Genomic DNA, 21,339 nt, shown 5'->3' with positions numbered 1-21,339 from the left:
CCTTTCCGTACTCGGACCTGAACCCTAGGCCTCATTCAAGCTGGGTAAGCAAAGCACATTATAACTGAGCTACATCTCAACTGACCTTTTTTTGTTTTTTTAATCATTTTACATTTCTAAATTTCCATCTTCGTAGCACAAGTCTGGCTCCACAGCCTCCTGAATGCAGAGGCTGTTGACTGATGTCTTCATGTCTTCTTCCTCTCCTGACCCGAATCATCCTTCCCTGGTTTCAGGGCAGCCAGACCAGATGTGAGATCAATGCCTGATCACTTCTCTTTGCTGCTGGCCCACAGAGCACATCCTTGCTGGCCACCCTTCCGGCCAGCTCTAGTCCACTCCCAGCCAGACCCTCAACCTCCACCCACGTGTCGCTACTCTGTGCTGTTTCATTGGGCCATCCTAAATGCATTTAATATTTCTTCATATAGTCCTACTAAGTGCCAGGCAGCTGCCCACACCTGACCTCACCTCGGAGAGCTCTGTGCTTAAAAGATTCCTACTTCCCTTCCTAAGCTGGAAAAGAAAATGTAAGCTTGCCTCCCATCTCGTGGCAGGAGATGAATCAGCACAAAAGGAAATTGTCCTTGCCCAGGCTCTTCTGATCCCCTGGGTTGGGTGTGTATAGTATCGAGTGAGCCATGGGAAGGGAGTTGGTACCTTTTTCTGGAACCACTCTGAGAGGTGAACAATGCCATGCATGCTGACTGGCCAGTGAGGTTAGAGCTGTTGACACACACCTTGCCAATTAGAGTTGTCCCAACTTGTGGGGAAAGCTCGGCTGCTTCCAGATAAGGGACGGGGCAAATAAAGAAACTGCACATGCCTAGACTGCTTCAAACGCACAAGGTCACAGGAGTGTCTAAGTGAGACACTCAAGATGCACTTGTGTGACACGCCAGCTCCAGGAAAGGCTGGAATACAGACCTCCCCTGAAGAGGCTTTCAAGGAAGACCTCTAAACGCCACGGAAGCCCTGGAGGTACCAGGAGGTATGTGGTGGCTCAGGGAGCCAACTGTGGCAGGACCCTGACCACCAGGCCAAGCTCACTGAAGTCATCTCAGCTGTTAAGTGACAGAATCCTCACCTCTGCAGACCCCGCTGAAGTCATCTCAGCTCTTAAGTGACAGAATCCTCACCTCTGCAGACCCCGTCCGCTCCTCTGCAAAAGGGAAGCATGGAGAACAACCAGCTCTTTGCTTTCTAAGTCCGGCAGATGAACCACAGACCCTGCTCTCCCCTTTCCTTCTATTGCTTTCCTGAGACTACGAGGGAGGAAGCCAATGGATAAATCAGTGCTCTAAAATGGCCAACCATGGGAATCCCGTAATTGTGTGTGTGTGTGTGTGTGTGTGTGTGTGTGTGTGTGGTGTGTCTGTGTGTGATCTGCACATGCACGAGCTTGTCTTGCTATTAGGTGAGGCAAGGACTCTGTCTTTGGTGGGTAGAGAGAGGAAAACATTCAGGCTGCTGGTGATGTTTCCCAGCTTTGCAGAAAGGAGGAAAGAAAAAAAAGAAATCCATGCAACCCAGGAGAGAAGGCTGAGATTTCAGATGAGAAGGGGGGGCGGGGGGGGGGGGAGCGAAGGAGCCAGGCTCTCAGCACTGAATTAAAAAAGGATGAAGGCGCAGTTAAAAGGGAGGCTGAGAAGGAGCCAAGAAATAAAAATATGCTGGGGATTTTAAACTGGGTGTAGCCACAGCTGGGTAAATCCTACTCTTCCACTCAGACTGGCTTTTCACTTTGGCCTGCCCTTCCCCTCCCCCCACCCAGCCCCATTCTGAATTCTTTGAGGCTCCCATCCCCTCCACCCCCTCTTCCTCGGCAGAGAAATTATATAGGAGCCAGGGAGGAAGTGACTCGTGTTCCTGCTTGAATGGAGCAGGCGTCTCTGCAGCAGCCACTTGTCCTTCCTCAGCAATCTTGCTGCAGGAATTAGGATCCTTGTGTAAGACTCTCTTCTGGCTGAGCTCTGGTGTCCGGCATGCCTTGGCAAGCTCCATGTTAGGCTCAGAGAATGTCGCATGGCTCCAATTCCCCTCACATGCACCTTCCATTCAGTCATCCAAATTCACTTTTGAGTTAGCCTGGCTTCTTTGCTATGTGTGTGTACTTCTTCCCTTTAAAAAAATTTTTTTTATTTTATTTAATTTTTTATTTAAATGTTTCTGTGGATGGGAGAGTCTCAGAGGCCAAAAGAAGGTGCCAGACTCCCTGGAGCTGGAGTTCCAGGCAGCTGCCAGCTGAAAACCCTGACATGGGTTCTGGGAGCTGAACTCTGGGAAGCAGCATGCACTCTTTGTTGTTGTTGTTGTTTTGTTTTTCAAGACAGGGTTTCTCTGTGTAGCCTTGGATGTCCTGGACTCACTTTGTAGACCAGGCTAGCCTTGAACTCACAGAGATCCTCCTGCTTCTGCCTTCCTGAGTGCTAGGATCACAGGCGTCTGCAACATGCATTCTTAACTACGGAGGCCCTGCTTTGGCCACTTCAGTTCTTTGAATAAGATGCCAAGAATCGAGACATGCCAGGGCCAGCTAGAGAACAACACAAATACCTGGCCTAATTTTATTTTATTTACTTTTAAGATTTATTGTTTTTATTTTATGTGTAGAGGTGTTTTGCCTGAATGCATGCTTGTGTACTGATACCTGCAGAAAGTCTGTACCTGCAAAGGTCAGAAGAGGACACTGGATCCCCTGGAACTGGAGTCGCAGGTGGTTTTGGCTGCCTTGTGGGTCCTGTGCAAGAACAGTGCTCTTAACTACCCTCTCCCCAGGCCCCTTATCTAATTTTAATGCTGTGTGTTGTTTGTCCTTCTATGACATCAAATGCTGAAATTGTTCCAGTCTGGCTTTTTATTGGTAACTCCCAGAATCACTAGAAACAATACCAACAAGATAATGAAACTTAGTAAAATAAAGAATAAGGTGCAAAGTCCTATGTTCAGCACTTCAGCACTGAACAGACCCCTAGTCCGCCTCCGCCCTGCTCTCCAGCTAGCCTGTCATGGAGGGTATCTTCACTGCTGAGGGTGTGGTTTGGACTGTAAGTCCAAACTGTAGGTTTCTATGTGCTCTTCCATTCGGATAGAAACCTTTTCTGTTTTATTTTAGGTTTGTTGTGATTATTTTGATATTTTTGACACAATGTCTCACCCTTTAGACTTGCCAGGAACTCTCTGTGTAGGCCAGGCTGATCTCAACCTTTCTGCCTTGGCCTCTAGAGTGCTAGGATTACAGACACGAGCCATCATATCTTTATTATAAGATGCTGCTGCTGCTGCTGCTGCTGCTGCTGCTGCTGCTGCTGCTGCTTCCTCGTCCTTGTCTTTTAAGATAGGGTTTCACTAATAGCTCTGGCTGCCCTGGAACTCAGTATGTAGAGAGCAGGCTGGCCTCAAACTCACAGAGATCCTCCTGCTTCAGGCTCCTGAGTGCTGAGATTAAAGTGGTGTACCATCACACCGAGAACTAGAAGTTTCTTGAAGATAGAGCCCATGCTTCCCTTGGACTTCTAACTCCAGAATGTAGCTTAGTGATGTCTATTGAGTTACTCAGACCAGTCACTGAGCTGGCAAATGTTGATCTCTTTTGACCAATGATGCACTTAGTCCCTACAGGCAAAATAGCGGCGGCTAGGGAGACAGCTCAGTGGGTAAGGAAGGCGCTTACCGTGCAAGCAGGAACAGCCAATTTTGGGCCCAGCACCCATGTGAAATCTAGGTATGATCCAAGTATAGCATGTTCTTTTAATCCTTCAGGAGACAGAGGTAATCAAGTTTCTGTGAGTCCAGGCCAGCCTGGTCAACTGAATGAGTTTCAGGCCAGTACTGGGCAGCTGAGACACAAGGATGTCAGGGCTCATTGGCCAACCAGTTTAACCAATCAATGAGCTCCAGGTTCAATGACACAGGAGGATCACTGAATGTATCAGTTTCCAGACAGAGCTTCATATCCTGTCTCTGAAAGAACTAAAACAGAAACAAAACAAAATAAGAAACAATAGGGCTCTGGAGATGGCTCAGCTTGGGAAAGCGAATGCCACCAAGCCTGACAACTGGAGTTCCATCCCCAGATCCCACATGGTGGAAGGAGAGAACTAATTCCTTCAAGGTGGCCTTTGACCTCTGCATATGTGACACACACGCGCACAGGTATTCGTGTGTGTGTGTGTGTGTGTGTGTGTGTACAATTACACACATGCAAAAATGTAGTTTAAAAAATTAAAATATAAGGAACAACAAATCCAATTGTATTCTTAATAGAATTAGTGGGAAACTGATAGTTTAAATTTCTTTTCTTTTCCTTCCTTCCTTCCTTCCTTCCTTCCTTCCTTCCTTCCTTCCTTCCTTCCTTCCTTTCTTTCTTTCTTTCTTTCTTTCTTTCTTTCTTCTTTCTTTTGTTTGAGACAGTGTATCCTGTGGCCCAAGCTAGCCTCATATTTGTTATAGAACCAAGACTAGCCTTGAATTCTTGATCCTCCTGCCCCCACCTCCCAAGTGCCTAGATGACAGTTGTGAGCCATGACATCTGTTGTTTGTTTTTTAATCTAAAAATCTTACTATAAATTGCCCAAACTTGCCGTAATTTTTCTGCCTCAGCCTCCTCCCACCCCCGCTCCTTCTTTTTTTAGAGACAGGGTTTCCCTGTGCAGCCCTGGTACTCGCTCTGTAGAACAGGTTAGGCCCTGGACTCAGAGATTTGAGTTCAAACTCAGAAATCCCAAGTGTCTGGGATTAAAGGCGTGTCCAATACACCTTGCTTTCAGCCTCCCATTCTTTAAAATTAGTTATTAAATGGCTTTTTACATTTTGCTTACGTGGGTATTTATTTATTTATTTATTAATGATATGAAGAAGGGTGTGCGACTGCCATGGCATCCTGGGAAGGCCAGAGGACAAGTTGCAGGAGTCAGTTGTCTCTTTCCATCATGTACATTACAGGAATCGAACTCACACCTTCAGGTTTGCCAGGAGGTGTTCTTTCCTGCTGACCATCCCGCTGGCCCCTTCTTTAATTTCTGACTCACACATATCAATCACTTTTGAAACATCCACACCTTGCATGACGATCCAATCAGGATAGGGGGCATGTCTGCCAACTCTAACGTTTATTAGTTCTTCATGATGAGAACAGACCAAGTCTCGTACCTATTTTAAAATAAGCAGCACATCATGATTATTATTGACAAAACTGCTTTTTTCTTTTTTTTCAGCCATGAATGTATACGGGTAGGTTCTCGTGCTGAGAAACAGAGACTTGAGAATCTGGCAGAAAGGAAACGCTGATGAGAAAGGAGGGAGGAGGCCAGAGCAGGGAGAAAATTCAACAGCCCCAACAGTCATGCCGTCCACAGATGGGGCTGCATCAGTGGGGTCATTTGGCTTATTTGCATAGTGCTGGCTTTTCTGAGCATGCTTTCTTATGTTTAGTTCTACATACATTTATATATATATATATGTATATAAAAATATATACATATATATATATATAAAATGCTTCATTGGCATCCTAAATCTCCACCCAGGGGCGATCCTTTTAGAATCACAATAAACCATGGGTCTCCTCCAGACACTGGAGTGCCTCTGTGTCTGGGGCCAGATTTAGTCAGAATCAGGGCTGGGCGTTTCAGTCTTCCTCTTTGCCACCTGTTTCATTGAGGTACCAACTTTTGATTTTCCTAAAGACTTGTTTTCTAGTTTATGTATGAGTGTTTTGCTTGCGTGTATGTATGTGCAGCTTGTGCGTGCCTTGTGATCACAGCAGCCAGAAGACTGTGTCAGGCCTGGTGGAACTGGAGTGACACATGCTTGTGAGATAGGATAGGGGTACTAGAAATTGAACCCAGGTCCTCTGCAAGAACAACAAATACTCTTTTTTGGGGGGTGGGAGGAAGGGAGTTGAGACAGGTTTCCCTGTGGAGCCTGGGCTATCCTTGAACTCACTCTGTAGACCAGGCTGGCCTGAAACTCAGAGATCTGCCTGCCTCTGTCTCCAGAGTGCTGGGATTAAAGGTGGGCCCGACTACCACCACCAACAAATACTCTTAAACCCAGAGTCATCTCTCCAGCCTCCAAATTTTTCACTTGAATTTTCTGCATATTGATGTATGCATGCACAGGTGTCTGTATTAACGTTCTCTCATGCAGGTGCACGTCTGAATGGTTTAGGATGGTGTGGAATATCTTCCTCAGTTGCTCTCTCTGCCTTTTTTTAAAAATTATTATTAAGGTACAGTCTCCTGCTGACCATAGCTCACTGTTCTGGCTAGACTGGCTAGGCAGCTTGCTCTGGGGATTCTCTGTGGCTTCCTCCTGTGAGCTGGGATTACAGAAGGCCTACCACACACACACATACACACACACACACACACACACACGCACGCACCCACACATGCATGCACACACGCACACACACACACACGCGCGTGCGCATACATGCAAGCACCCACGAAGATAGGCAAGCACACATACACACACACACATGCACGTATGCTCACATGCATGCACTGGCTTCAGCATTGGCTCTGGAGATCTGAACTCTGGTCCCGACATGTGCCAGGTAAGCGTTTGGCTTCCTGAGCCATCTGCATTAGTACAGTGAGATTGGAGTGGTCTTATGTAGCCCAGGCTGGCCTCAAACTTGTTATGTCACCCAGACTGTCCTTTAACTAATGATCTTCTTGCTTCCCCCCTCCCAAGGGCTGGGATTGCAGGTGTGTGCCCCCATATCTGGTGCCCCCACACCTGGTTAGACACACCTCTTAGAGGGAGGTCTCCCTAGGCCCTGGTGCCAGCCAATTAGTTCTCTTTGATCCTGAAACAAGCTAATTAGATGACAAATGGTCACTTCTCCTCCATAAATATTTTTTTTCTATTTCTTCTAGGTCAAAAACTTCATCTGTTACATAACCCAGAAGTCTAGAGCGTGGGAGAGAAGCAGTTCTATACCAACCTGGATCAGCCTGGCCCCCTCACCACTCAGTCATTAATCAGGGCCTCTGCTAAGAAGTCGAAAAATAGGGAAGTGCTCAGTCAGGAACTTGTAGGTGCTCTAGCAGGTTTTAGCAAGGGAGCCAAGGAGGAGTCAAAAATGAACACACAAGTGCAAAAGCCTGTGGGCATACGTATCATCAAACACAAGGATGTCACATTGCTAAGCCCAAGACTGTCCAAGTGGGAGATTTGGTGATCTGTTCCATGGGATTTTCTACCACTGTATTCAGCTATCCTGTATTCTCTCTCTCTCTCTCTCTCTCTCTCTCTCTCTCTCTCTCTCTTTCTCTCTCTCTGACAGGTTATCATATAGCCGAGGCCAGCCTTGAACTTGCTGCAAAGCTCACAATGCCTTTGAACTTCTGTTCCTTCTGCCTCCACCTCATTATAAGGAGATTACAGACATAACCCACCACCACCGTTTAGGCTTTCCTGAGGATTGAACCCGAGGCCTCATGTGTGCTAATCAAGCACTCTACCAACTGAGCTGTGTCTCCATACCGGTTGTTTGCCTTTTATCCGCCTCCATTTTTGATGAAAATGTTTGTAGCTTTGACATTGTTGTTGAATACCAACAAGGCTGTGACGTTTCACAGCCCAGCGATTTAAACAAACTGACAGCTTTGGCATGTGTCTGACACTTTCAGAAAATGTCTAGGCCATGGAGTGCCACATGTCTGTCTTTCCATCCTCTGTGCTTCATTCATGTCACCATGTGGCTTCCGGTGCCAGCACGTTCAATCAGATGGAAATCAATATGCAGCTGAAAGGTCTCCCAGGATGTCGTGCTGGGTGGCTGTGAGGGGTGGTGTCTTTCCACACTCCTCCAACAGGGTCCTGGGAAAGCAAATAATGCCCTTCAGCTGAAGAAGGTTCTGGATTTAACCACCAAGTGCTGAAAAGTGAAGCCATCGCCGACCCCTTCTGAGTAACACGATGGCGGGAAAGGTTCTTGAGAATTTGGTCACAGTCTGTTTCTCTGAAAGGGCCAGATATTTGCCCCGAAGTCCTGGGGGAGGAGGAGCTTGGCAACAAGGCAGGCTCTCGGTAGCCCAAGCTAACGGTCCCAACACTCTTTCAAAACCCAAGAAACATAGACCAACCAAAGGAGGAAGACTCATGCTTGGCGTGGGGTCACTGGTGTGCAGCTTTTTCAGGCTTTTACTGAGAGGCTCAGTCCAGTCATAAAGGTGAGGACAAATCTAGGTAAGCCAGAGAAGCCCGCCTGTCACCTTCAGGGTACGAAGGGTTAGTATCGGTATGGATTATCTGACCGCAAGGGAGCCCTTCTCTGCTCTTGGTGAACTTAACCCAGGGTGCTGGGTGATAAATGGCCACCAAAGCCATTGGCTTCTGGGTACATGCTCTCACGTCGAAGAATCAAGAGGAATTCGAGACAAGGAGTAAATAACAAGAGGAGACGTTGATTTATTGCCCTGCCCAGTGGTTTTTCTTTTTTTTTCTTTTTTTTTGGACAGGGTTTCTCTGTGTAGCCCTAACTGGCTTGAAAATCACTCTGTAGACCAACAGAGATCTCTCAAGCGCAGAGATCTACCTGCCTCCACCTCCCGAAGTGCCAGGATTAAAGGTGTGCTCCACCGTCACCCGGTGAGACTGGTTGTTTCTGAAGCACTGTGGGAGAGAGCTGGTGAGAAATCCGCAAGCCAGTATTAAGGCTCTCCACGCCCAACAACCTCGGTGCTCTCCCCAGCAAGGGAGCGGTGCTGTACGATGCGTGTGTGACTAGTTCATGATCCACCCCATGATGACTTGATGACTTCCTCCAAGGAGCAAACTCCTGTCTCAGCGCTGCTCTTCTTAAAGATCATGTCTGGGAGTGGGGAGGGGACAAAGAGATGGTTCAGTATGTAAAGGCACTTCCTGCAAAGCCCCCCAACCTGCCTGAGTTCAATCCCAGAACACAGGAGGGGAGAAGAAAAAAGCGTTGTCCCCTGACCTCCACACACTTGAAGTGACACGTGTACAGCCACACCCACACACATTAGGTAAACATATAGAGATAATAAATAAATATAATAAAAACTCTATCTAGGGATGTGAGAGTGAGGGGGTCCAGGAGTTTTGTTGTTGTTGTTGTTGTTGTTAGGATGAAGGAGTGGGTATAACCAAAATACATTGTATACATGTATGACATTCTAACAAGATAAAGAAAAAATGTTATTTATAAGTATTTTTTTGTGGGTGCTTTAAGAGAGAGTGTGTGTTCTCAGCAGCAGTGAATGAAAGCCCGTGGCACAGAGCCTGATTCCAGTGTGTGTGTGTGTGTGTGTGTTTGTGTGTGTGTGTGTGACTGCCATTCCAACATATGCCGTTGTGTCTGCTGTCTTGAGTTTCCATCCCTGTTGGTAACTAGTATTCTAGTTATCAGGATGAAAAACGGTGCTCAGTGCTGTTGTCTCTGAGACATTCGGTACCCTTTGCCCAGCCTGCTACCTCTTCTCTGGGTGCTTAGGTGAGGATAAACCCTGGGCATCAGAACGCCTTGGGTGGCATCTTGACTCTAATGCTCATTAGCTGAGAGAGCTTGCTCGTAAACACAGAAGTAACGGCGCCTCTCCCCTGCGTAACTGAGAGATCCAGATGTGTTAAGACAGATGTCGGCCACGGGATGGTTTAACAGCTGATAAGTTTCTGTCACCTAATGAGGTAAAGACGCTTGCTGTCCAATCCTGATGGCTCGAGTTTGATCCCTGGAGCCTCCACACACGTGTTGTGACACATATGTGTCTTCGTTCACAAACACACATCATCAGCGTACTAATAAATAAAATTAAATGTTATAAAGCAGAGCACATACAGTCATGCACAGTATGTAATATTTGGTAATGTTTATAAAGCACTGTGCAACTACGCATTTGCTGTATTTTATCTTTGTTTTAGAGTGCACTCATATTCATTTCAAAAATAAAGACGGGGTCTAGAGAGAGATGACTCAGAGGTTAAAAGCACTTGTCGCTCTTGCAGGGGAGCTGGGTTCAATTTCCAGCACCCACACAGTGGCTTTAACAACCATCTGTAACCCCAGTCCCAGGGATCAAACGGGCACACACACGGGTGTAAATACACATATGCAGGCAGTCATGTACATAAAGTAAAACAAATTTTTAAATGAATTGTTTAAAATTACGGTAAAATAATATGACATGTTCTAACTGCAGTCATGTTCACTACGTCACTTTGTGTGCATGCATGCATGTGTGTGTGTGTGTGATCCTGGGGATGGAAGCTAGGACTTCACACATGCTGTTCTCTACCACTGAGCTATACCAGTTGCTGAGGTCGCCCTTGAACCTACTCTATAGTCTAGGCAGGCTTTGACGATAAGATCCTCCTTATCAGCATCCCAAGTAGGCTGGGATTACAGGCCTGCCCTGCCATACCCGGAGGCTGGATCTCTGATTGCACCCAGTCAGTTGGTTGATCAATACCCTCGAGGCTTGCATAAGTGCGCTCTATAGTATTGATAGGAGCCTAGAAGCACCTGACTCCCTCAGAGAGTTTCCATTGTTAGGCCACACTCAGTTGTGCCTGTCTAGGGTTCAGCTCAGTGTCTGGCACTATTTGCTGAGTGCAGGGTGGGTGGGTATTCCCTGTAGTTAGTGCTGCTGTCATCATAACTTCCTCTGAAAACACTGACTCAGTTAGCCTCAGAACAGAAACTGGTGATGCTGACAGACGTGACCCATCTATGGACAGAATGGCCCCACGCCTCATAAAACCACAGCAGCTCATAGCAAATGCCGCTCGTGTTTCACTTCTCTGCTTCTGTGACACAATGTCTGACAGAAACAATCTATGGCAGGAAAAGCTTAATTTGGCTCACAGTTTCAAAGGGATTTCAGTCCATCACAGTGGGATGGACAGGGAAGCACTCAGGGCACGACAGATGTTTAGGAGAAACTAGAGGAAGTGGCCTACTTCCTCCAGCCCTGGCCAGAGTTCCTAAAGTTTCCAAAACCTCCAAAATTAGCACCACAGTTGGGTGAGGTGCCTTTAATCCCTGCAGGGGAATCTCTGTGAGTTCCAAGCCAGCCCTCACTACAGGGTAAAACACTCTTTGTTATCGCATAGACAAAATAAAACAAATAACAAAAACTAAACAGGACCACAAACTGGAGACTAAGATTCAAAACATGAGCCTTCAGGGTACATTTCTGATTCAAATGACAAGACTACATTCAGCTGTATGAGCTGGTTTCCAGGGACTTAAAAGGTCAGTACTATAAAGGTACTGCTTTGTCAAATAAGGTATCTTGTCTTTCTTATCAATAAGTCAGTGATTCCCAAAATTTTGAGTAATAAATATGGACCACCTTCAAAACTTAGATGTATACCAGTTACATTTTTCTTGGAACAGACCACAGGCATTTACACAAGCACACCACACACACTCACTCTCTCACACACAAACACACACACACTTTGTATGTAATATATTTTACTGACCTCATTTTAAGATTCCCCTTCTGTAGACATGAGAAAATTAGAAAAAGAAAGTTCTGGAACAAAGCTTCTTTCCAAAATTCTTTGAGGCTTGTCTCCATGGTGACAGTTTCAAATGCCAAGTTCCAGGGCCATGTCTTCGTTTGATGAACCTCGGGATCCAATTATTTCTCATTATTATTTTTAACTTCTCCTCTTGCAGTATTTCTCTGTCTTGGCCCATATACTAGAATCACAAGGAGGTTTTTAAAAGCTACTGAAGCTCAAACCACACCCCAATCAATTAAATCAGAATTGTTAGAGGGTGGGAGGAAGCTCTCCTTGGCCTCCCAGGACATCCTGAGCATTTCAAGCCCCCCAAATGATAGGGCGCCCCTCTGTGTTTATTCTTTTCTTGTTGCTGAGACGGAGCACCTGGACAAGAAGCAACTTAATGGAGGAGGGGGTTACTTTGGCTTGTGGTTTGCAAGGACACAGTCAGTGAGGAAAGTTCACAGACGTTCATGTGAGAGTGTGGGGTGAGATTATCCGTATCTCGGATGACCAGAAACCAGAGAAACCTGGCAGAAACCAGGCAGGGTTACTAACCCTATCTCTATGACCCTATACCTGTCAGTTCTGTATTAGTTGGTTGTTTCGCTGCAGGGACAAAAATACTTGACAAAAGCAATTTAGAGAAAGAAGGGTCTGGAGCTGGAGGCACGGCTCAGTGGTTAAGAGGGCTCAATCCTCCTCCATGGCCTCTGCATTAGCTTCATGTTTCTGCCCTGTTTGAGTTCCTGTCCTGACTTCCTTCTGTGAAGGACGATGATGTGGAAGCATAAGCCAAATACACACTTTACTTCTCATGTTGTTTTTGATCATGGTGTTTCATCATATCAATAGAAACCCTAAGACAACTCTGGCCTCTGCAGGAACATACACGCTATGGATTCAAGGTCAACCTAGTCTACATGGCCAGTTTTGGACAGCCAGGGCTACATAGAAAGAGCTCTGCAAATACCTGCACTCTATGAGTTCAAGGTCAGCCTAGTCTACATGGCCAGTTCTAGGACAGCCAAGATACATAGAAAGACCCCATGTCAAAAGGAACAATAGATAGGTAGGTAGGTAGGTAGGTAGATAGATAGATAGATAGATAGATAGATAGATGGATAGATAGACAGTTATCAGTGTCCCACTGTCCACTCAGCTGCTTCTGCCTTGTTTTTGGACTTCCTATGAGGCCAGTTGGTTAATCCAATTACCTGCATTCCCAGAGGCTCACCACCAAGAGCCCTTCTCAGTTGTTTGGCTCTTACTATAGGCTCTTGTTTATTTCCTTTTATTCTTACATGAGTCAGGATCTTGGACACATACCTCTCTCAATCATGTTGTCTTTATTTTTATAAGTCTCCCAGGGGCAAAACACAGTCTCCTGGATAACTTGCTTGAGGCCAAGGAGCCTGCAGAGACAAAGAAGGAGGCACTGTGCAGGTAGGGGCCTGTGCCTGAGGGAACTCTTAGGTTTGGAAAGAGCTCTGCCAGGGACTGTGAGTGAAACTTCATAGCACCCTCACCTGACCTTCCAAAGATGTCCTGTGTTACTTAGTAATGACTTTGAACTTTGACATGGCAGAGGAGGTGTTCAAATAGCATCTATAGGTGTGCCTTGTCTCTGTTCCCTTGCTGGAAGTAATTTGAAGTTTCACTTTTGTTACAGTTTATTGCTTTCCAAATTAGAAGTTGTTAAATTCATTTTTTTTTTTAATTGCAAAGCCACCAACACAAGACACCACAGCAGAGGATTTTTACTTTTTGCTGGTCCTTTAAATGTAAGCTGGATTTGATTCATTAAATTTTCAATTTTCTCTGAAGTCATTTTTGAATATTTGTGGATATATTTATCACCTTTTCCCCTATGTGATGCGGAGTCTGTTCTAAAGATGAGGAGGAAGGTAAAGCAATACCAGGACACATTTGTGGCCTATGAATGACTTTACATGTTTTATCCACAATAATGGGGGGGGGGTGTTGAGACAGTTTCTCTGTGCAGCGTTGGCTGTCCTAGAACTCAGTCTGTATACCAATACAGACTCAAACTCACAGAGATCTGCATTTGTCTGCCTCCCTAGTGCTGAGATTAAAGACATGCGCCATCACCACTGGCTTTTTTTTTTTTTTAAATCTGACAGTTATTGATTGATTGTTTTTTTTTCTTGGCAGTATTAGACCCTATTGAATTTAGGGCCTTGTGTCTTGCTAGGCAAGTGCGGTAACCGCGGACTTCTCTACACAGCTTCTTTATTTATTTATTCATGTATTCATTTATTGTTTGTTTTTGAGATGGGCTTCCAGAAACCCAGGTGAACCTAAAATTCCTTATGTAGTTAATGTTGAGGATGACCTTGAACTCCTTACCCTCTGCCTCTACCTCTGGAGTACTGGGACTAGCAGCTGATAAGTTAATGGAGATGGAACCCAGGGCTAGGCAAGCATCTATTATCATTAGTCTTATTTATTTATTTATTTTTCCTGAGACAGGGTCCTGCTAAGTTGCCCAATAGTTTTTTTTAATGAATAAAATAATTCTTTGTATATGTTTATATATATGCACACACCCCTGCAGATGTGCATATATGAGGGTCAGTGGACAATTTGAGGGTGTTGGTTTTCTCTTCACTGCGTGGATTCTGGCGAAGGGGCGGGGATAGAACTCAAGTTGCCGGCCTTGGCAGTAAACGCCCTGACCCGATGAGCCATTTTGCTAGGCCCCATTATTATTTTCAAAATCTGTTTGAGCATGTATCTCCTGTAAGTGCTCTGGATCAGAATGGAATACAATATAAACACATAGCTTGGCAGAATAACAAAGAGCATTTGGCTGAGTGGATTGAGACTCATAAACCGGCCCTTGCTATCAGCTTTTTCTTTAACCAGCTGACTGACATCCAGCAAGCTATCTATCCCTAAGCAAGCACTAAGCAACAAATGCCTCAATCCCTTCAAACCCTAGTTTGCTCCTTGACTTTAGGAAGATCTTTAAGATAACTTTACCCGTAAAGGGAAAGAGCTAACCAAATGCAGAATACGCTAGTTGGTTTTGCCATTCGGAATAATTTGGCCCTCCTTGAACCTCGAATTGTGGTAAAAACAGAGGTAAGCAGGTTTTGTCTCCTTCAGAAACAGAAAGACTGGTCCTGCTCCCTTCTGCACTCTGAGCCAGTGCTCAGGGCTCAGTATTGCGCCAGGGTTTGCCTTCAGACGTCCTATTGTTGAGACATGGCTTTGTGAAGTTGGAACTAGAGTCCAGGAGTTCAAGTACCTGTCACCACAAGGCCAAGGAGAGAGGGAGAACTGAATCTTTAAAGCTGTTTGGTACTCAGAGAGCCAGTGATCTCAGAAGGCAGCCAAGTAGTATTCTGCAAAATCCCTAAAAGTACTTTTCATCTCATCTCCAGACAGCAAGCTTTATAGGGATTGGGGGTGGGTGGGGACAAAGAGAGTCAAACATTCTGCGGCTCAGTCTTGCCCCTCTGATCAGGTGGTGGTCAGCCATATTTCAGAGGCTCTGTGGTGTCTGTGTCTCTCTGGTTCTCGTCCCTTGACCTCTCAAATCCTGCTCTCACGCTGTGCCTGTCTGGGCACCGGTGCTTCTTAAAGTGCTGGGTCAAATTTGCTTCTGCTGGTATCTGTATAAACCAATGGCATGACCGCTCCGTGCTGTGGTTAAGGGGAAGGTTTTTATTGTAGGTATGAGAGAAAGAACAGCCAGAGATATCTGGGAGAGTCCAGAGAAGAGAGGGAAAGCAGTAGACTGAATATGGTCAGAAGACTGGCCCTGACCGTGAGAGAAGTGGGAGCAGAACATAGCGTGGTCATAGTGGGTATCCAAAATAATGGGGGGCAGTGAGCTGAAGAAAGGTTTAGGGGAGGGAAGGAGGTGAGAAGAGCTAAGGCTCAGAAGGGTATGGCTGGTACCTGTGATACCGAGGAACCCTGGAGGCCAGCATCCACTTTGGTATGCTAATAGGCATCACAGCTAGCCAGTTGTCCCTTCTGCCATGTGGAATTTGTGGAGATGGAGTTTCCTTTTGACACGTAATACCTTGGGCCAGAAGGGCTGGGAAGGGGTTAACTCAGAACGAACAAACCATTAATAACACGCACATGGTAAGTTAGTATTAACATACATGTGCATATTCTGCCATATGATATGGAGTAAAATTGTAATACAGAGTAGAAAGTGTCTCCATGTGTCCCTCCTGCCATCCACAAAAGTATGAGCCAATATTAGCGGCTCTTTTTCTATTTGGATAGACGAAAAGCAAACTGTCTTTCACTCTGAAGGGACTAGATGTTAGATTAATATAAGATGGGGCTGTCAACTGATCTATGCAAGAGGCTTATTAGGTGGATATTAAGAGAGGGGGAGAGAGAAAGAAATGGGGAGGAGGCATCGAGAGAGAGAGAGAGAGAGAGAGAGAGAGAGAGAGAGAGAGAGAAAGAGAGAGAGAGAGAGAAAGAGAGAAGAGCTAGAGAGCGACCACGTGTCGGGTTGGGTTGTCCCTTTAAGGGGCAAGGTAACCACATCTTCCAGGTGTGGCCACCTGGCCGGCGACGTGATGACGTCACAAGTTGCTAGGTAACCAGGAAGCAGGTTTTCTTCCAAAATACTAACATTAGAAGTCTCAAGGATATGGTAGATCAGGATGTAGTCATCAATGACCAAATTTTTCTTTTTTGTTTTTAAATATTTTTAAGGCTTTGCTTTTTATTTGCATGTATTTATGGGTGCCTGTATGAGTTTAGGTCTATCACACACAGATACCCTCAGAGGCCAGAGGTTCTTGGATGCTTAGAACTGTAGTTACAGGTGGTTGTGAGCTGCCTAATATGGGTGCTGAGAAACAAACTTGGGTCCTCTGCAAAATCAGGAAGTGCTCTTAACTACTGAGCCCGTTTTTCAGCGCCTTGTTTTGTTTTGCTTTTTTGAGAAAGTCTCATTGTAGCTCAGTATGGTCTCAGCCTTTCTAGGTAACCAAGGGTGACTTTGAACTCCTGATTCTCCTGTCTCCACCTCCCAAGTCCTCTCTGGGATTCTAGTAAGCGTCATTACACAAGGGTTTTTGGTATTTTTGTATTGTATTGTTTTTGTTTTTCTAGGCATGCTTTCTCTGTGTAGAACTGCCTGCCTCTGGGTCCTGAGGGCTAGGATTAAAGGCATGCACAACTGTGCTCTGTTTTACACATGGTTTTATGAGGTGCTGGGGTTAGAACCTGAGGCTTTGTGCATGTTAGACAAGTTCTCTACCAATGGACCACATCCCCAAGTTCTTTAGTCCGTAAGACCCAAGAGCTACTGTAAAAGAGTTGGAAAGAAAGTCTGGCAAAAGTGTATCAAAGGATCCAGGATTCAGTCTAAATGTCCCCTGGCTGTGAATGTGAAAAGATAAGATCTCAGGACTCAAGGAAGTACTGCTTTGTCACTGCTTGTCAATCAGCCTAATGGGACTGTGAAGGATAAGACAGGCTCTCCAGCCAGGAGGCATAGGAAGAGCTGTTTGTGTGTATAGAAGCTACAGAGTGCCCCGAGCTAGATACGAGTGACAATAGGCCTGCTACAGTGAATGTCCAAAAAGAGGTCAAACACACAAACAACAGCTAAGTAAATCCTATGATGCATTGTAAAGCACTGGGGTCCAACTGCAGCCTGCCCTCTGGGGAAGATGGGGCAGCCATCTAGATGGAAATAATAAGCCATAGCCTCCAGTGTATTCTAATGTCGGGAAGCACAGCCTTGTTTCCAAGCTCGTTAGAAAATCTTCTCTGTCTACATATATATCCTAGCATTACTATTTTGTCACCACAACAAATGTAGAGGCCTATTTTAGTAAATATTCTAAAATACGGCATTAGAATTCATTACGTAGAAAGTGGACCTCATAACTGGAAGGCCAACAGAAATATTGGAACCACAGGAGTAGGATTTTGGAAGATTTTAAAGATAAGCCTGCCTTTTTAAAGATTTAGTTTTCAGTTGGGTGTGGTGGTGCACACCTGTGATCCCTGCACTCAGGGAGGCAGAGACAGGCAGATATCTGTGAGTTTGAGCCACCTGCCTCTGCCTCCCACAGTGCAGGCCTGAATCACCACGCCTAACTCCTTAATTTAAATTATTATTTAAATGCTTACTAAAGTCTTTGTGAGTGTATGTGTGTGTGTGTGTGTGTGTCTGTCTGTCTGTCTGTCTGTCTGTCTGTCTGATACATGTATGGATATCAGTGGTTGACCCACAGGAGTCACTTTCTTCCCACCCTGTGTGCCTGAGGGATAGAAGTCCCATCATCAGCCTCGGTGGCAATGACCTTTACCACCAGAGCCATCTTGCCCTCCTAGAGTGAACTTTAAAAATTAAGATCCTTCTTTCTCGTTGATATATGTTAAAAATACATTATTTAGAGAAACCCACGCAGCTAAGGAGGAAATGAGCACTCCTCGTGTCCATGCCTGGAAACATTATTACTATTATGTATACCGAGGTGAATGTCCTTCCTGAAAGGAATCTACAGATTTTGAGTTGGTTGTACATACTGGGGAGTCATATTGTATACGAATTATGTATCCTGTTTCTGAGGCTCAGCAACTTCCTTCTTCTGTTTGTTTGGTTTTGTTTTTGGTCTTTGTTTTTAACAGGCATTTGACTGTATCAAAGTCCACCTGGTAGATTCACTGTTATTTTTGCTAAACACTTTTCTGTGTAGAATGCTGGTGATTTTGAAAAAGTGAATTCTCTGTTTTGATCACCTGAGTATAAATTATTGTTACAATGCAGACTACTCCTAGCTTTGGGAGATCACCTTCCAGGCCAAGGTTGTAGCAAAGATGTAAAAAGTTGACAACTGCATATGGTGTTTTCTGTAAAGACCTCGCAACTGTTACAGGCCTTGAAAGCAGAGCTTCGGTTTGGCTAACAGTCTAAGCTTTCTTAATTTGTGTGCCTGTGGAGGAGGAAGGGAGAAAGAGAGGCGGGGGAGGGGGGAGGAGTGGGGAAGGAGGCAGAGAGGGATGGAAGGAGAGAGGGAGAGACGATGACCACGGGTCAAAGCTGGGTGTCTTTCTCAGTTACCCACTACTCTGTTTTTGGAGGCTCTCTTGCTGAGCCTGGCATCACTAACACAGCTAGACTAGCTGGCCAGCAAGCTTCAGCTTGTTTCTAATCCCACAGTGCTACAAGCTGTTGCCTTTCACAAGGTAGATGCTGGGAATGTGGACTCAGGCTCCCTGCTGACCCTGCCAACACTTTACCCACCAAACCATCTCACTCGCCCTGTTAATTTCTTTCCTTCCCACCCTTCCCATTTTCTTTCTTTTTATCCCTTTCTTCTTCTTTCCTATCCTTCTTTTATCTCCTTTTCTCCTCCACCCTCTCTTTAAATTTATTTTTCTATTAGACAGGATTCTTTGTTTTCTATTGGAGATAGAGGTCTTCACATGTTGCTTAGGCTGGTCTTGAACTCAAGATTGTTCTAGGGGCTTCGATGACAGTTTCCATCATGCCTGCTTCAAGTTTGCTGTCTGGTATTTCTGATCTTATCCTTACACTTATGGTCTTCCTTGGACACTCTTTATGTAACCATCAGGAGGACAGAGGGTGGAAAAGGACACCCTTTACCATTTTTTTTTTTTTAATGAAAAAGGGTTTGTGTTAATCCCAACTCCAAATCTGGTTTGTCAGCTAAAGGATTAAGTCTTGAGTGATTCTCCTCTGGTCATGTATGCTGGATAGACACAAGCTAGAATCATTAGAGAGGAGGAAGCCTCAATTGGGAAAATGCCTCCATAATATGTAAGAGGCCTGTTAAGACATTTTCTTAATTAGTAATTGGTGGAGGAGGGTCCAGCCCATTGTGGGTGAGAGCATCCCTGAGCTGGTGTTCCTGGGTTCTGTAAGAAAGCAAAGTAGTAAGCAGCATTCCTTAATGGCTTCTGCATCAGCTCCTGCCCCCAGGTTCCTGCCTTGCTTGAGCTCATGTCCTGACTTCCTTTGGTGATGAACTGGCATGTGGAAATGTAAGCTGAATAAACCCTTTCCTCCCCAACTTGTTGGTCATGGTGTTCATCTCAGCAGTAGAAACCCTGACTAAGACAAATTGGTACCAGCATAGTGGGGGCATTGCTGTGACAGACTTGACCATGTTTTGGGGACGATTGTGAAAGGACTTTAGAACTCTGGGCTAGAAAAGTCAGTCAATGTTGAGAACTCAGTGCGCTGTTGTGTAGGAGCTTGAAAATAATGTTGAAAGCAGTGCAGGTGACAGAGGCCTGGCTTATGAAGTTTCAGAGGGAAGTCAAGACCCTACTGGGCCTTTTGTGTGAAGAATCTGTGGTTCTGGTAGGGCAGGGCTGAAGAATCAACTGTGATTAGCTCGATACCAGAACCACTAAAGTGAAACCTTTACTTTGTTGAGATACATGGTGCTTGTCAGCCGTAGCTGAGACATTAGCCATAATGAAGAAGAGAACAGTATGGTTAATGGAAAGTGTTTCCTGAGAGTCAGCACACTGGAGCTGTGTCCAGACATGGCCAAGGCAGCGCCTTGTGACGGCAGCTGAACTTGGTGGTGGAAGAGTCATCTACGTGGTACTGGGTTTGAAGCGGCTGAGATTTGGAATTGTGTGGCCAGGCTGGAGACCCCAAAGAGAGCTCTGGAGAGGCTACTGGTGAAAGTGCAGCCCAGCTGCAGTAGAGGACCCTAGCATGTTGGAGTTGCCAGAGGATGACCACCGAGAACAGGGGCAGCAGTGCAGTGGAGCCAGCAGGAGCCCGGAAGACGAGCTGTGCGTGCTGCAGAGGGCAGAGCCGGAGAAGTGACCCCAAGCCCTTGGAGGTGCCCAGAAGGTCGTGAGTTAATTCTAGTTAGTAATAGAATCCCTAACTAAGACATTATGTAATGTATTTTTAAAAGCCACCTAGCAGCAACTCAGGGTGAGACCTGCTCAGCTCTAATATACTCATGATTCTATAATTCGTTTAGTGTCTCTTGACTCAGACTTGAAGCAGAAAAGTACCAAGTCTTCTAGAATTTCACCAGAAAAACCAAGAGGAATTTTCTTTTTCCTTAACCCAAGATGAGCTCAAGCTTGCAAGGCCTTGTCAGCATGTGTGGCCATGTGATCAAGAGTTACATTTAGGCTAGAGTATCACCTGATGAAAAGCTTGTGGCTAAATGTGGTGGCTGGCCTGTAATCCTAGAATTTGGGAAGTAGAGGCAGGCAGATCACTGCGACAGCCCGATCTACTGTAGGTAGACCTGATAGCTCTAGGTCAGGGCTGCTGAGTAAGACCCTGCCCCAAAACAAAACAAACAAAACCAAAACAAACAAAAATTTCAAGGTCATGTATGGAGACCAGAACAGCATGTAAACAGGTTCGAAGATACAACGAGAAGTAGCTAGAAGAAATGTGTACCCAGACAACTTACCTATTTACCAAACAGCTGTTCAATAAATGTAGGTGAGATCACCAAGATGACTTATAAAATGCCTCTCTTTTTCAGAGTTAAGAAGAACGAGGGCTGGAGAGTTGGCTCAGCAGCTAAGAGCACTTGTTGCTCTTCCAGAGGACTGGGCCTCAATTTCAACATACATATGGCAGCTCACAAATGTCTGTAACTCTAGTCCCAGGGAGCCTGACACTCTCTTCTGACTTCTGAGGGCACCAGGCATGTACATACATTCATGCTGGCAAAATACTTACCCACATAAAATAAAATCAATCTTAAAAAAATTAAAAAAAAAGAAAAGTGAGTGAAAATATTTACAATACAGCAAGCCTTGAGGAGCCAACGTTTAAGTGTTTTTTTTTTTTTTCTTCCCAGCTCAGAAAGACTTATTTAT

The sequence above is a fragment of the Meriones unguiculatus genome, chromosome 9 (assembly GCF_030254825.1).
Source record: "Meriones unguiculatus strain TT.TT164.6M chromosome 9, Bangor_MerUng_6.1, whole genome shotgun sequence".
NCBI lineage: Eukaryota > Metazoa > Chordata > Mammalia > Rodentia > Muridae > Meriones > Meriones unguiculatus.
This window is presented reverse-complemented; position numbering follows the sequence as displayed.